A 16013-nucleotide genomic window follows, 5' to 3' on the forward strand; every position below is an offset into this window, starting at 1 on the left:
TTTTTACGCTTCACACTTTAATGAACTCCTCCTAGGGCGATTGTCCGATCAAGTTCATATTTGGAGAATATCATCTACACAAGCGGGGCATCAAAACTTACCCATATTTTGATTCTAAGTGCTACGGTCTCTGTGTGGCGGACCCGCAAATATATGTCAGAAATGGGAAAACAGCGAAATCTCTAAAATCACCACATTTTTACGCTTCACACTTTAACGAACTCCTCCTAGGGCGATTGCCCGATCAAGCTCATATTTGGGGAAAATCATCTACACAAACGGGGCATCAAAAGTTATCCATATTTTGATTTTAAGTGGTACGGTCTCTGTGCCGTGGAGCTGCAAATATACTGTCACAAATGGGAAAAACGCCAAATCCTTGAAATGTTCACATTTACGCTTCACACTTTAACAAACTCCTCCGTGGGCAATAGCTCGATCAAGCTTTACTTTGGGAAAAATCATCTACACAAGCGGGGCATCAAAAGGTATCCATATTTTTATTCCAAGTGCTACGGTCTCTGTGCGGCGGCGCAGCAAATTTGACTGACACTTGTGTTCATTTGCACTGGATTGGCCATGTCCAATGTGTCGCCGTCTGTCAAGTTCTTTTTTTATTCAAGACACAATAAGGGCGCCATCTTTATCAAGTCAAAAGCGCAGAGTCGGAAGGCCGGCGGCCCGCGAGGGCCGTTGGATGCCGCTTGCGGCTTTAATTATTATTATTTTTCTTGTTCTTCTTCAGCGCTTTGATCTCTAATTTGACCCCCTGAACATGCTCAAAAACTCACCAAACTTTGCCCAAAATTCAGAATCGGTGAAAAATTTTATTTTTTCTGGGCCATTTTTTTTTTCGTTAAAAAATGGCGCGACAGCGCCACCGACAAAAGTCAAAATACATTGCGCCTATGGGAGACGCCCCGAGGTCAACTTTGGCGTAAAGCTACGAAATTCGGGACACGCATTCCTCTCGTGAGGATAAACAAAAAAAAACATTGTGGCCACGCCCCCAAACTTACCCTATGGCCGCCATCTTCCTTTGAAAATGAAAACAAGCTGAGTTAGCCATTTTGTTTACGTCAAACTTTGACGAACTCCTCCTAGGGCGTTTTGCCCACCGACTTCAAAATCGGCGTACGTCCTCTGGACAAGTGGGGCATCTAAAGTTATTCAATTTTTTGAGATACCTTTTACGGTCTGTGTGCGGCGCAGCCGCAAAGTTGGACAACTTATTTTGGAATATTGCAGGTCTAAAAATTGCTCCCATTTGATCAAAACCAGTCCGATTAGGACCAAATTTGAATCAGTTGTTAAACTTTCTAGTTTGGACCAGTTTAGGCTGACAAAATTGAAATGGCAGTGATAGCGCCCCCTACAGAGTGACCTTTAAATTAACATTGAAGGTCAAAAATTAGTTTTACCAAAATTGTCTAAACTTTACCCAAAATTCTATTTTGCCGTCCCGATCACAAAAGCCAATCACAAAAATGCCTAAATTTTTACGCCGTAGTCGTAGCGATGACAGAAACCTCCCATGTTATCCCTATGGGAAAACCACAAAATCTCTCAAATTACCACATTTTTATGTTTTACACTTTAACGAAGTCCTCCTAGTGCGTTTTGCCCACCAACCTCAAAATCGGTGTACGTCCTCTAGACAAGTGGTGTATCTAAAGTTATCCAAATTTTAAGGATAGCTTTTACGGTCTTTGTGCGACGGAGCCGCAAACGTTTCCCAGAATTCTGACTATTTGGCCTTCAGAGTGGCCTATAAACAATAGAGTTTTTCCAAATGACATGATATTTTGAACAAAATTCTAATTTGCCATCCTGATCATAAAAGTATGAGAGCCAAAGTCATATTTTGTACGGCGTAACCGTAGCGTTGACAGAAACATCCCATGTTATCCTTATGGGAAAATCGTAGAATCGCTCAAATCACCACATTTTTACGCTTCACACTTTAATGAACTCCTCCTAGGGCGATTGTCCGATCAAGTTCATATTTGGAGAATATCATCTACACAAGCGGGGCATCAAAACTTACCCATATTTTGATTCTAAGTGCTACGGTCTCTGTGTGGCGGACCCGCAAATATATGTCAGAAATGGGAAAACAGCGAAATCTCTAAAATCACCACATTTTTACGCTTCACACTTTAACGAACTCCTCCTAGGGCGATTGCCCGATCAAGCTCATATTTGGGGAAAATCATCTACACAAACGGGGCATCAAAAGTTATCCATATTTTGATTTTAAGTGGTACGGTCTCTGTGCCGTGGAGCTGCAAATATACTGTCACAAATGGGAAAAACGCCAAATCCTTGAAATGTTCACATTTACGCTTCACACTTTAACAAACTCCTCCGTGGGCAATAGCTCGATCAAGCTTTACTTTGGGAAAAATCATCTACACAAGCGGGGCATCAAAAGGTATCCATATTTTTATTCCAAGTGCTACGGTCTCTGTGCGGCGGCGCAGCAAATTTGACTGACACTTGTGTTGATCTGCACTGGATTGGCCATGTCAATTGTGTCGCCGTCTGTCAAGTTCTTTTTTAATTCAACACACAATAAGGGCGCCATCTTTATCAAGTCGAAAGCGCAGAGTCAGAAGGCCGGCGGCCCGCGAGGGCCGTTGGATGCCGCTTGCGGCTTTAATTAGGCCCGAGCGCCACAAGCTGGCGAGAGGCCTATTAATCTCGTAAGGCCGTGCGAAGCACGGCTGCGAAAGTGCGCACGTAGTGCGCACGAAATCGAGCGCGAAGCGCTCGCCCACTTCCAAACACTCACTAACGCACTCCTCCACTCATGCACGCCCCGTGCATACTAATTAGTTGTAGGAAAATGGAACATTACCGTTGTAAACGGGCGAAGCCCGTGCAAAAGTTCGCACTAAACGAGCACTTTACATTGGGATGACGACCGCGAAGCGGTCGTCATCCCCATATAAAGCACTCATTTGCGCTAAGTAGCTCACGAATACGTTCCCCATCTCTTGCATGTTCCGTGCATATAAGCATGTAATGCAAAAATTGAACATTATTACTGTATAGAGGGCCAAAAACACAAAGTGGGCGGAGCCCACTCAAAATTATCGAAAGTACCCGTCAGTGACCAGGGACCCACACCATGAGGTAGGAAAGCGCGAGCGCTTTCCGAAAATGTATAGTTTATGATATTTGAAAAATGGGAAACATTGTTTTCGCATCGGAATATTATTCTTTCTTTCTTTCTTTCTTTCTTTCTTTCTTCTTCTTCTCGGGACCAACCCCCCTATTTTTCACCCAGTGAACATTGACGAAAAGTCACAAAAATTTGCACACCTCTAAAAATCGTGCCTCTCTACATTCTGGCTATTTCCCTTTTCTAAAATAAAAAAAAATTGGCGCGTCAGCGCCACCAAATGTACCAAAAATGCATTGAGAGATGGGAAATGACCCAAAAAAAATCTGATCGTAGAATCATGAAATTTGGCGCAGAGGTAGATGGTGACAAGAGAAGTAAAAAATATTATTACGGCAACGCCGTCCCCCGAACCAAATGTCGGCCATATTGCTTCAAAAATGGCTAAACATGACTTCGGAGTCTTTCCAAACGTCGTACTTTTACGAACTCCTCCCAGGGCGTTGGCCCTAAAAAGCTGAAATTTGGTGAAAATGCTACTGAGGAGTGGGACATCAAAAGTTATCCAAATTACATTGATACCTCTCACGGTCTCTGTGCGGCGAAGCCGCAAACTGTAACTAAAATTTCAGAAATCTCCCATATTTAAAATTTCTGCCGTTTGCGCAGATAAAGTCCGAATTGCGTCAAATTAGAATCAGTTGTTAAAATCTTTGCCCTAAACCTACTTGAAGTGAAATAAATTCATTTGGCGCCACAGCGCCCCCTACAGATTTTATATGGAGGTTAAATGTTTAGTTTTGCGAAATTATATGAAATTTGACACACAACTCAATTTTAGCATCCCCATCAAAAAAGTCAATGAGACCCATGTCATAATTGTTATGGCGTTGCCGTAACGATGACCGAAACCTCCCATGTTATTCCAATGGGGCCAGAACATGTTTACACTTTAGACTTTCACAAACTCCTCCCAGGGCGTCAGCCCTATTAACCTGAAATTTGGTGAGACTCATCTTCAGGACCATCAAAAGTTATCCACATTTTCATTCAAAGAGTCACGGTGTCTGTGCGGCAAAGCCGCACATTTTGCCAAGAATTCAAAATAAAATTGCTTTTTGATGGTAAAACAAAGGGGAGAACATGTGACAGCGTCACAGATTCAGCAGTAGGCGTGATAAAAGGACAATTGGGGCGCGTTAGCGCCCCCTCCTCTTGCGGCGTGGCGGCGGTGTGGCGGCGGCGTGGCGAGGGCCGATCATTGCCGCTTGCGGCTATATTTATTATTATTTTTCTTGTTCTTCATCGCTTTTAACTCTAATTTGACCCCCTGAACATGCTCAAAAACTCACCAAACTTTGCCCAAAATTCAGAATCTGCGAAAAATTTTGTTTTTTCTGGGCCATTTTTTTTTTCCTAAAAAAATGGCGCGACAGCGCCACCGACAAAAGTCAAAATACATTGCGCCTATGGGAGACGCCCCGAGGTCAACTTTGGCGTAAAGCTACGAAATTCGGAACACGCATTCCTCTTGTGAGGACAAAAAACAAATATTATTGTGGCCACGCCCCCAGACTTACCCTATGGCCGCCATCTTCCTTTGAAAATGAAAACACGCTGTGTTAGCCATTTTGTTCACGTCAAACTTTGACGAACTCCTCCTAGGGCGTTTTGCCCACCAACTTCAAAATCGGCATACGTCCTCTGGACAAGTGGGGCATCTAAAGTTATCCAATTTTTTGAGATACCTTTTACGGTCTGTGTGCGGCGCAGCCGCAAAGTTGGACAACTTATTTTGGGATATTGCAGATCTAAAATTTTTTCCCATTTGATCAAAACAAGTCCGATTAGGACCAAATTTGAATCAGTTGTTCAACTTTCTAGTTTGGACCAGTTTATGATGACAAAATTGAAATGGGCGCGATAGCGCCCCCTACAGAGTGACCTTTAAATTAACATTGAAGGTCAAAAATTAATTTTACTAAAATGTTCTAAACTTTACCCAAAATTCTATTTTGGCGTCCCGATCAAAAAAGCCAATCAGACAAATGCCTTAATTTTTACGGCGTAGTCGTAGCGATGACATAAACCTCCCATGTTATCCCTATGGGAAAACCGCTAAATCTCTCGAATATCCACATTTTTCTGTTTCACACTTTAACGAACTCCTCCTAGTGCGTTTTGCCCACCGACCTCAAAATCGGTGTACGTCCTCTAGACAAGTGGGGCATGTAAAGTTATCCAAATTTTAAGGATAGATTTTACGGTCTCTGTGCGACGGAGCCGCAAACGTTTCCCAGAATTCTGACTATTTGGCCTTCAGAGTGGCCTATAAACAATAGAGTTTTTCCAAATGACATGATATTTTGAACAAAATTCTAATTTGCCATCCTGATCACAAAAGTATGAGAGCCAAAGTCATATTTTGTACGGCGTAACCGTAGCGATGACAGAAACATCCCATGTTATCCTTATGGGAAAATCGTAGAATCGCTCAAATCACCACATTTTTACGCTTCACACTTTAACGAACTCCTCCTAGGGCGATTGTCCGATCAAGTTCATATTTGGAGAAAATCATCTACACAAGCGGGGCATCAAAAGTTATCCATATTTTGATTCTAAGTGCTACGGTCTCTGTGTGGCGGACCCGCAAATATATGTCAGAAATGGGAAAACAGCGAAATCTCTAAAATGACCACATTTTTACGCTTCACACTTTAACGAACTCCTCCTAGGGCGATTGCCCGATCAATCTCATATTTGGGGAAAATCATCTACACAAGCGGGGCATCAAAAGTCAGTCATATTTTGATTTCAAGTGGTACGGTCTCTGTGCCGTGGAGCTGCAAATATACTGTCACAAATGGGAAAATGCCAAATCTTTGAAATGTTCAAATTCATGCTTCACACTTTAACAAACTCCTCAGTGGGCAATAGCTCGATCAAGCTTTACTTTGGGAAATATCATCTACACAAGCGGGGCCTCAAAAGTTATCCATATTTATATTCTAAGTGCTACGGTCTCTGTGCGGCGGCGCAGCAAATTTGACTGACACTTGTGTTGATTTGCACTGAATTGGCCATGTCCAATGTGTCCCCGTCTGTCAAGTTCTTTTTTAATTCAACACACAATAAGGGCGCCATCTTTATCAAGTCGAAAGCGCAGAGTCGGAAGGCCGGCGTCCCGCGAGGGCCGTTGGATGCCGCTTGCGGCTTTAATTAGGCCCGAGCGCCACAAGCTGGCGAGAGGCCTATTAATCTCGTAAGGCCGTGCGAAGCACGGCTGCGAAAGTGCGCACGTAGTGCGCACGAAATCGAGCGCGAAGCGCTCCCCCACTTCCAAACACTCACTAACGCACTCCTTCACTCATGCATGCCCCGTGCATACTAATTAGTAGTAGGAAAATGGAACATTACCGTTGTAAACGGGCGAAGCCCGTGCAAAAGTGCGCACTAAACGAGCACTTTACATTCCCCATATAAAGCACTCATTTGCCCTAAGTAGCTCACGAATACGTTCCCCATCTCTTGCATGTTCCGTGCATATAAGCATGTAATGCAAAAATTGAATATTATTACTGTATAGAGGGCCAAAAACACAAAGTGGGCGGAGCCCATTCAATATTAACGAAAGTACCCGTCAGTGACCAGGGACCCACACCATGAGGTAGGGAAGCGCGAGCGCTTTCCGAAAATGTATAGTTTATGATATTTGAAAAATGGGAAACATTGTTTTCGCATCGGAATATTATTAGGCCCGAGCCCCAGCAGGGCGGAGGGCCTATTGCTCCTGCAACGCTGCCGAAGGCAGCGTTGCAACTGTCTGACCAAACATGCGGGCGCAGCCCGCATGTTTGGTACCCCGTCGCCCCTGGCAAGTACAGTGAACTAGCCCATGCCGAAGGCATGGATTATGCATACTTACTCCTGCTATGACAGAAATAGTCAACAATTAGTGAATGGGCGTAGCCCATTCACTAATTGTTGACAACAGCAGCGCGAAGCGCTGCATTCCTCCAAAAACCCTCCTGGCATCGTCCCGTACGCGAGAGTCCATGCCGCAGGCATGGGCCATGCTTGTATCTGCTCAAATCAATGGAAGTCTATGGGGAGTGGGCGGGGCATCCCGACGGAATAGGGAGTGACGAGCGCGTAAGCGCTCGTAATGATGATTCCACCCCATGGCGGCATCGGGAAGGCTTAGAGCTTTCAAACGATGTATCATTTGTTGTTATAGTGGAAACGGCTATATTGTTTTTGCTAAAAATATTATTATTTTTATTATTATTTTTCTTGTTCTTCTGCTTTTTGAGCTCTAATTTGACCCCCTGAACATGCTCAAAAACTCACCAAACTTTGCCCAAAATTCAGAATCGGCGAAAAATTCGATTTTTTTCTGGGCCATTTTTTTTTTCGTTAAAAAATGGCGCGACAGCGCCACCGACAAAAGTCAAAATACATTGCGCCTATGGGAGACGCCCCGAGGTCAACTTTGGCGTAAAGCTACGAAATTTGGGACACGCATTTCTCTCGTGAGGACAAAAAAAATATATTATTGTGGCCACGCCCCCAGACTTACCCTATGGCCGCCATCTTCCTTTGAAAATGAAAACACGCTGTGTTAGCCATTTTGTTCACGTCAAACTTTGACAAACTCCTCCTAGGGCGTTTTGCCCACCAACTTCAAAATTGGCATACGTCCTCTGGACAAGTGGGGCATCTAAAGTTATCCAATTTTTTGAGATACCTTTTACGGTCTGTGTGCGGCGCAGCCGCAAAGTTGGACAACTTATTTTGGGATATTGCAGATCTAAAAATTGCTCCCATTTGATCAAAACAAGTCCGATTAGGACCAAATTTGAATCAGTTGTTCAACTTTCTAGTTTGGACCAGTTTATGATGACAAAATTGAAATGGGCGCGATAGCGCCCCCTACAGAGTGACCTTTAAATTAACATTGAAGGTCAAAAATTAGTTTTACCAAAATTGTCTAAACTTTACCCAAAATTCTATTTTGGCGTCCCGATCAAAAAAGCCAATCAGACAAATGCCTTAATTTTTACGGCGTAGTCGTAGCGATGACATAAACCTCCCATGTTATCCCTATGGGAAAACCGCTAAATCTCTCGAATATCCACATTTTTCTGTTTCAAACTTTGACGAACTCCTCCTAGTGCGTTTTGCCCACCGACCTCAAAATCGGTGTACGTCTTCTAGACAAGTGGGGCATCTAAAGTTATCCAAATTTTAAGGATAGCTTTTAAGGTCTCTGTGCGACGGAGCCTCAAACGTTTCCCAGAATTCTGAATATTTGGCCTTCAGAGTGGCCTATGAACAATAGAGTTTTTCTAAATGACATGATATTTTGCACAAAATTCTAATTTGCCATCCTGATCATACAAGTATGAGAGACAAAGTCATATTTTGTACGGCGTAACCGTAGCCATGACAGAAATATCCCATGTTATCCTTATGGGAAAATCGCGAAATCCCTCAAATCACCACATTTTTACGCTTCACACTTTAACAAACTCCTCCTAGGGCGATTGTCCGATCAAACTCATATTTGGGGAAAATCATCTACACAAGCGGGGCATCAAAAGCTATCCATATTTTTATTCTAAGTGCTACGGTCTCTGTGTGGCGGACCCGCAAATATATGTTAGAAATGGGAAAACAGCGAAATCTCTAAAATCACCACATTTTTACGCTTCACACTTTAACAAACTCCTCCTAGGGCGATTGTCCGATCAAGTTCATATTTGGAGAATATCATCTACACAAGCGGGGCATCAAAACGTATCCATATTTTGATTCTATGTGCTACGGTCTCTGTGTGGCGGACCCGCAAATATATGTCAGAAATGGAAAAACTGCGAAATCTCTAAAATGACCACATTTTTACGCTTCACACTTTAACGAACTCCTCCTAGTGCGTTTTGCCCACCAACCTCAAAATCGGTGTACGTCCTCTAGACAAGTGGGGTATCTAAAGTTATCCAAATTTTAAGGATAACATTTACGGTTTCTGTGCGACGGAGCCGCAAAAGTTTCCCAGAATTCTGACTATTTGGCCTTCAGAGTGGCCTAGAAACAATAGAGTTTTTCCAAATGACATGATATTTTGAACAAAATTCTAATTTGCCATCCTGATCATAAAAGTATGAGAGCCAAAGTCATATTTTGTACGGCGTAACCGTAGCGATGACAGAAACATCCCATGTTATCCTTAGGGGAAAATCGCAGAATCGCTCAAATCACCACATTTTTACACTTCACACTTTAACAATCTCCTCCTAGGGCGATTGTCCGATCAAGTTCATATTTGGGAAATATCATCTACACAAGCGGGGCATCAAAAGATATCCATATTTTTATTCTAAGTGCTACGGTCTCTGTGTGGCGGACCCGCAAATATATGTCAGAAATGGGAAAACAGCGAAATCTCTAAAATGACCACATTTTTACGCTTCACACTTTAACGAACTCCTCCCAGGGCGATTGCCCGATCAAGTTCATATTTGGGGGAAATTATCTACACAAGCGGGGCATCAAAAGCTATCCATATTTTGATTTTAAGTGCTACGGTCTCTGTGCCTTGGAGCTGCAAATATACTGTCACAAATGGGAAAACGCCAAATCTTTGAAATGTTCACATTTACGCTTCACACTTTAACAAACTCCTCCGTGGGTAATAGCCCGATCAAGCTTTACTTTGGGAAATATCATTTACACAAGCGGGGCATCAAAAGTTATCCATATTTATATTCTAAGTGCTACGGTCTCTGTGCGGCGGAGCAGCAAATTTGACTGACACTTGTGTTCATTTGCACTGGATTGGCCATGTCCAATGTGTCGCCGTCTGTCAAGTTATTTTTTAATTCAACACACAATAAGGGCGCCATCTTTATCAAGTCGAAAACGCAGAGTCGGAAGGCCGGCGGCCCGCGAGGGCCGTTGGATGCCGCTTGCGGCTTTAATTCTTTCTTCTTCTTCTTCTCGGGACCAACCCCCCTATTTTTCACCCAGTGAACATTGACGAAAAGTTACAAAAATGTTCACACCTCTAAAAATCGTGCCTCTCTACATTCTGGCTATTTCCCTTTTCTAAAATAAAAAAATTGGCGCGTCAGCGCCCCCAAATGTACCAAAAATGCATTGAGAGATGGGAAATGACCCCAAAAAAACCTGATCGTAGAATCATGAAATTTGGCGCAGAGGTAGATGGTGACAAGAGAAGTAAAAAATATTATTACGGCAACGCCGTCCGCCCAACCAAATGTCGGCCATATTGCTTCAAAAATGGCTAAACATGACTTCGGAGTTTTTCCAAACGTCGTACTTTTACAAACTCCTCCCAGGGCGTTGGCCCTAAAAAGCTGAAATTTTGTGAAAATGCTACTGAGGAGTGGGACATCAAAAGTTATCCAAATTACATTGATACCTCTCACGGTCTCTGTGCGGCGAAGCCGCAAACTGTAGCTAGAATTTCAGAAATCTCCAATATTTAAAATTTCTGCCGTTTGCGCAGATAAAGTCCGAATTGCGTCAAATTAGAATCAGTTGTTAAACTCTTTGCCCTAAACCTACTTGAAGTGAAATAAATTCATTTGGCGCCACAGCGCCCCCTACAGATTTTATATGGAGGTTAAATGTTTAGTTTTGCGAAATTATATGAAATTTGACATACAACTCAATTTTAGCATCCCCATCAAAAAAGTCAATGAGACCCATGTCATAATTGTTATGGCGTTGCCGTAACGATGACCGAAACCTTTCATGTTATTCCAATGGGGAAATCGCCAGAACATGTTTACACTTTAGACTTTCACAAACTCCTCCCAGGGCGTTAGCCCTATTAACCTGAAATTTGTTTAGACTCATCTTCAGGACCATCAAAAGTTATACACATTTTCATTCAAAGAGTCACGGTGTATGTGCGGCAAAGCCGCACATTTTGCCAAGAATTCAAAATAAAATAGCTTTTTGATGGTAAAACAAAGGGGAGAAGATGTGACAGCGTCACAGATTCAGCAGTAGGCGTAATAAAAGGACAATTGGGGCGCGTTAGCGCCCCCTCCTCTTGCGGCGTGGCGGCGGTGTGGCGGCGGCGTGGCGAGGGCCGATCATTGCCGCTTGCGGCTATATTTAGATTTGCTTTTAATTTTAATTCATGCTAAAGTTATTCTCCATGACCAATGCAACCATGAATTTATCAGCACAACCATTATTTTCTTGTCTTCCACCTTAACAGAGTTGCAATGGTGTGTTTTTTGTGGCAAATGTTGATCTGTCCTGAGAGAGAACATTTTAACTCAATTGAATGGACTATTGAGTGAGGAGGTGGGTTATGTCAGCACTTTTCTTTGCAGCCATTCCCCAGATTGATTTTCTTTTCTTTATTAAATGAGGATCAAATGAGTTGAGTGAGTGCACCAGCAACTTGGGTTAGGAAGGTTAGCTTTTACATATTTTTAATTCAAATATAATTCAAACATTTATGAATTTAATTGGCAGCAACATCAGAAAGTCATTGGAAAATGTGTGATTTTAGTCCTAGACGTTCTATGGGTATTTTATCAGTTATAACAGACTAATATGTGTATATGAAAATTATAATTAAAACATAATAAAAACAAACATACATTCACCATGCAGGAATGTGTGACTGAAACAAAACTAATCGAAAAGTGTTTTGTAGCTAAAAGTGAGGTCAATTTTTCATAATATGATGTTTTGTAGGTTTTCTTTGCAGTTTAGCTCCAAATAAAGTACTTTTTAAACAAATACGGACAATGTGTATTTAAAACAATAGCCTAATTGTAACTGCATCCTCTTAAGAGAATGTCGGTTTGATTTGGTATGTGCGGCAGCAGATGCTCATGACAAAATTGTTACATTATCTGATATCCATGCTTAGTTTTCCTTCTGTCTTTATATCCCTTTGATTTATTTGGAAAAGGTTGCCAAACTTAAACTGTCGAGGTGCTGAATCATTCATTATTAATTTATTTAATTTATTTAATTTATTTAATTTATTTTATGTATTTAATGTATTTAATGTATTTAATGTATTTAATGTATTTAATGTATTTAATTTATTTTATTTATTTTATTTATTTTATTTATTTTATTTATTTTATTTATTTTATTTATTTTATTTATTTATAGAGGGAAAACCCGATGAGCCGCAGCTGAAAAGTTCTCTTTTTCATGGATGCCCTGTTGAAACACAACACAGAATAAACAACAAAAAAACAAGATACTAAAATACAAAATAAAACTTTCAATAAAATAAACTAATATATAAAAACACATTCATACAAACACTATGAGATAAAATTATATAAAACAAGAGCACCGATACTGCAGGTAGTCCTTGACCAGTTCTTTAAAATCATTAAAAGGCATAAAATGATTGTATTTTGTTCCAGAGGGAGGGAGCAAGGTTTTTGAATGCCTTTTTTCCTGTCTCTGTGTTGATACAATGGGATTGTACGATGTCCTGAGACCTCAAATGGTGAAAACTTGCACTGATGTGCAATAAACTTGATAAATAATCAGGCAAAATGCCAACTGGAGCCTTATACACAGACAAAAGGCAGTGCTGTTCTCTGTAGCATCCAATGACTACCATTCGACTTTAGAACATACTTGACAGTGGTGAGTTCTGTGTCCTTCTCCTGTAATGAACCTTAGAGCTGAACCTTAGAGCTGAACTTTAGAGCTGAACCTTAGAGCTGAACCTTAGAGCTGAACTTCAGAGCTGAACCTTAGAGCTGAACCTTAGAGCTGAACTTTAGAGCTGAACTTTAGAGCTGAACCTTAGAGCTGAACTTTAGAGCTGAACTTTAGAGCTGAACCTTAGAGCTGAACCTTAGAGCTGAACCTTAGAGCTGAACCTTAGAGCTGAACCTTAGAGCTGAACCTTAGAGCTGAACCTTAGAGCTGAACTTCAGAGCTGAACTTTAGAGCTGAACCTTAGAGCTGAACCTTAGAGCTGAACTTTAGAGCTGAACTTTAGAGCTGAACCTTAGAGCTGAACCTTAGAGCTGAACCTTAGAGCTGAACTTTAGAGCTGAACTTTAGAGCTGAACCTTAGAGCTGAACTTCAGAGCTGAACCTTAGAGCTGAACTTTAGAGCTGAACCTTAGAGCTGAATGATAAACCGAGTTCAGAGGTTTTAACACTGCTGTAGAATGCATATATATATATATATATATATATATATATATATATATATATATATATATATATATATATATAGAAATGTAGCCTGGATTAACTAATTAATTAATTTAATTTAGTTTTTTTTCTACCTTTACTGTATGGTTGAGATCAACTCATGGGACTTAGATGGCAAACAAGCAAAACAATGTATGAACCAAAGGGAAAACAATTTAGTCACATTCTTTCAACATGAAATTATATTTGACATAAATGACAAATTAATAAATGATTGGCTTTTTTTTAGTTTATAAATGATTAATGCACACTAAATTGTTGTCTCCTATGGAAAAATTCCATTGCTTTGTAACAATCAGGTTGTCCATTTGCTTATGCGTGATTTCAACAATACAAAATGCAAATGTGTAGTCCATCAAATGACATATTCTTCATGGGATATTCAACAATTTCCTGAAGGGTTATGAGTTGCATCAGGACACACTTTTATTGAGTTAAGAGGCCTCACCTATGACTCTCTTCTCAATTTTGATCAAATGCATTGACAATATAGTCCACAGGAACCTATTTGTTTGTGTTTTTCAAGAGTTAAACTGTATTTCTATTATGTTTTGAGCAGAGACAGTTCTCACTTTTGTTATCTTTTTTTTTTTTTTTCAGTTTTGTACATTGCACATTGCTTTTTCTGCACTGGCTACAATCGCCGTAAGCCGGTAGGTGTAAGGCAGGCAGCCCTGTGCTGGCCTGACCTCATCTTTTCAGCCCTGGTGTAATAGAGCGCTTGGGCTGCCTGCATTGACGGGACATTAGGCAGCCCAATGGCTTGCAAATTTGCAGTACAAAGAAGTTCCATCTTAAACCAATCTAGACTTTTGACAATACCTAATTAAATCTTAAACTCAATTTCTATTCAATTAATTTCTGTTGCCTCAATGGGGGACAACGAAAAGAGAAGCAGATAAAAAAAATGCTCACAAGGATTTAATGTATAACTTTCCCAGCATCCCTTGTCCTAAGACCCTTCTTCTCCACAAGGAAAAACAAGTAGAAATGGGAAACCTTGTGGAGAACTGCAGAGAAGAGGAGATCCTTCTCCAAAAGATAGATAGGCTGCAGATGGTCCATGGTCGATAGACTGTGGAGCCAACATCTACTGGTAATATAGCAAGAGTTCATTCAGACAGCTGAGGAGCATCCGTGTCTACAGATCAGGGTCATGAGATGGGGCCTCAATCGGGCAATTGTCACTGGAGCAGCATCAGTAGTGTCTGAAACAGCAAGAAGAAAGAGAAAACAGGTGAATAGCAATGGAGACTACATACTACAATTTAACCAAAATATTAAATACTGTTGACAGGGAAAGTAAGAAGAAGCAGAATATAGTGCTCTAGCTGCCACACTTCCACCCAGCATAGGCGCTCCTAGGCCTAGGTTTATATTTCTGTTCCTAACGGTCCTGACCATAAGCGATTTCAAAGAGCAACGTTTTAAGCCTGGTCTTAAATGAAGAGACTGTGTCGGCCTCTTTAACATGGACAGGAGCTGATTCCATAACACAGGAGCTTGGGAGCTAAACGCTCTACCTCCTACTGTGCTTTTAGAGACTCTTGGGACCACCAGAAGGCCAGCATTCTGAGAGCGAAGAGCTCTGTTTGGATGATATGATACTATAGCATCTTTGAAGTAGGATGGGGCCATATCATTTATGGCTTTGGAAGTCAGGAGGAGGGTTTTAAATTTGATTCTAAACTCGAGCACCGGCGTAATGTGCTCTCTTCTTTTAGTTCATGTTAGTAATAATTTTGAACCAGTTTAATTTTTATGTATATATATTTTTTGAACATGTTGCAAGCAGGGTGTTACAGTAGTCTAATCTAGATATAAAATAAGCATCCGTATCACTTTTAGGCAAGCTTTTTCTGATTTTAGCTACATTACGCAGATGGAAATAAGCTGTTTTACAGGCTTGAAATATATGTGCTTTGAACAAAAGCTCTTGGTCAAATAAGACTCCAAGGTTTCTTAAAATAGAGCTGGAGGCTACACTGACTGCTCTTGGCCAGTGTGACTATCTGCTGGGATAAAGAGTCTCGCAGACGTTTAGCAATCAATCAATCAATCAATCAATCAAACTTTATTTATAAATCACTTTTCATAAGATGTAACACAACACACACACGCACACCTACACAGACACACAGACACAGACACAGACACACACACACACACACACACACACACACACACACACATGGATGAAACTAATAAACTGAAAGGTGATTGGAAAATAATCTGACAATATAGGGTTTTGGGGGTAGACATGCAAGTCTCTAATCTTTTATTACCGCACTTATAACTATTCTTCCTGGGGTCCACACAAAACAAAGACAACCACACCCAAATGTAGATTCCACTATAGTACATATGTAAAAATGTATTCCATCCAAAGTGTGCTTGTGACTAAATAGAGCTTTGAAGGTATTACTGAGACAGTCGTTACACTCCAATCACTATTTTATCCCAGTCCAACACTAAGTTTGATACAAAGTCAGAAAACACCTTATTGGTTTCTCCAATTTGTGATACCCCGCACCGGAGGCCTGAAAATGGGTGCTAATTCAAAGAAGCTCTTGACATGCATGTGACTGCGCACATATGACTGCACTTAAATCTGCGGCACACACTCTGGTCTCTGCAA

This window comes from Eucyclogobius newberryi, unplaced genomic scaffold (assembly GCF_026437365.1).
Source record: "Eucyclogobius newberryi isolate DKJ021-1_F unplaced genomic scaffold, fEucNew1.0.hap1 SCAF_4, whole genome shotgun sequence".
Taxonomy (NCBI): Eukaryota; Metazoa; Chordata; class Actinopteri; order Gobiiformes; family Gobiidae; genus Eucyclogobius; species Eucyclogobius newberryi.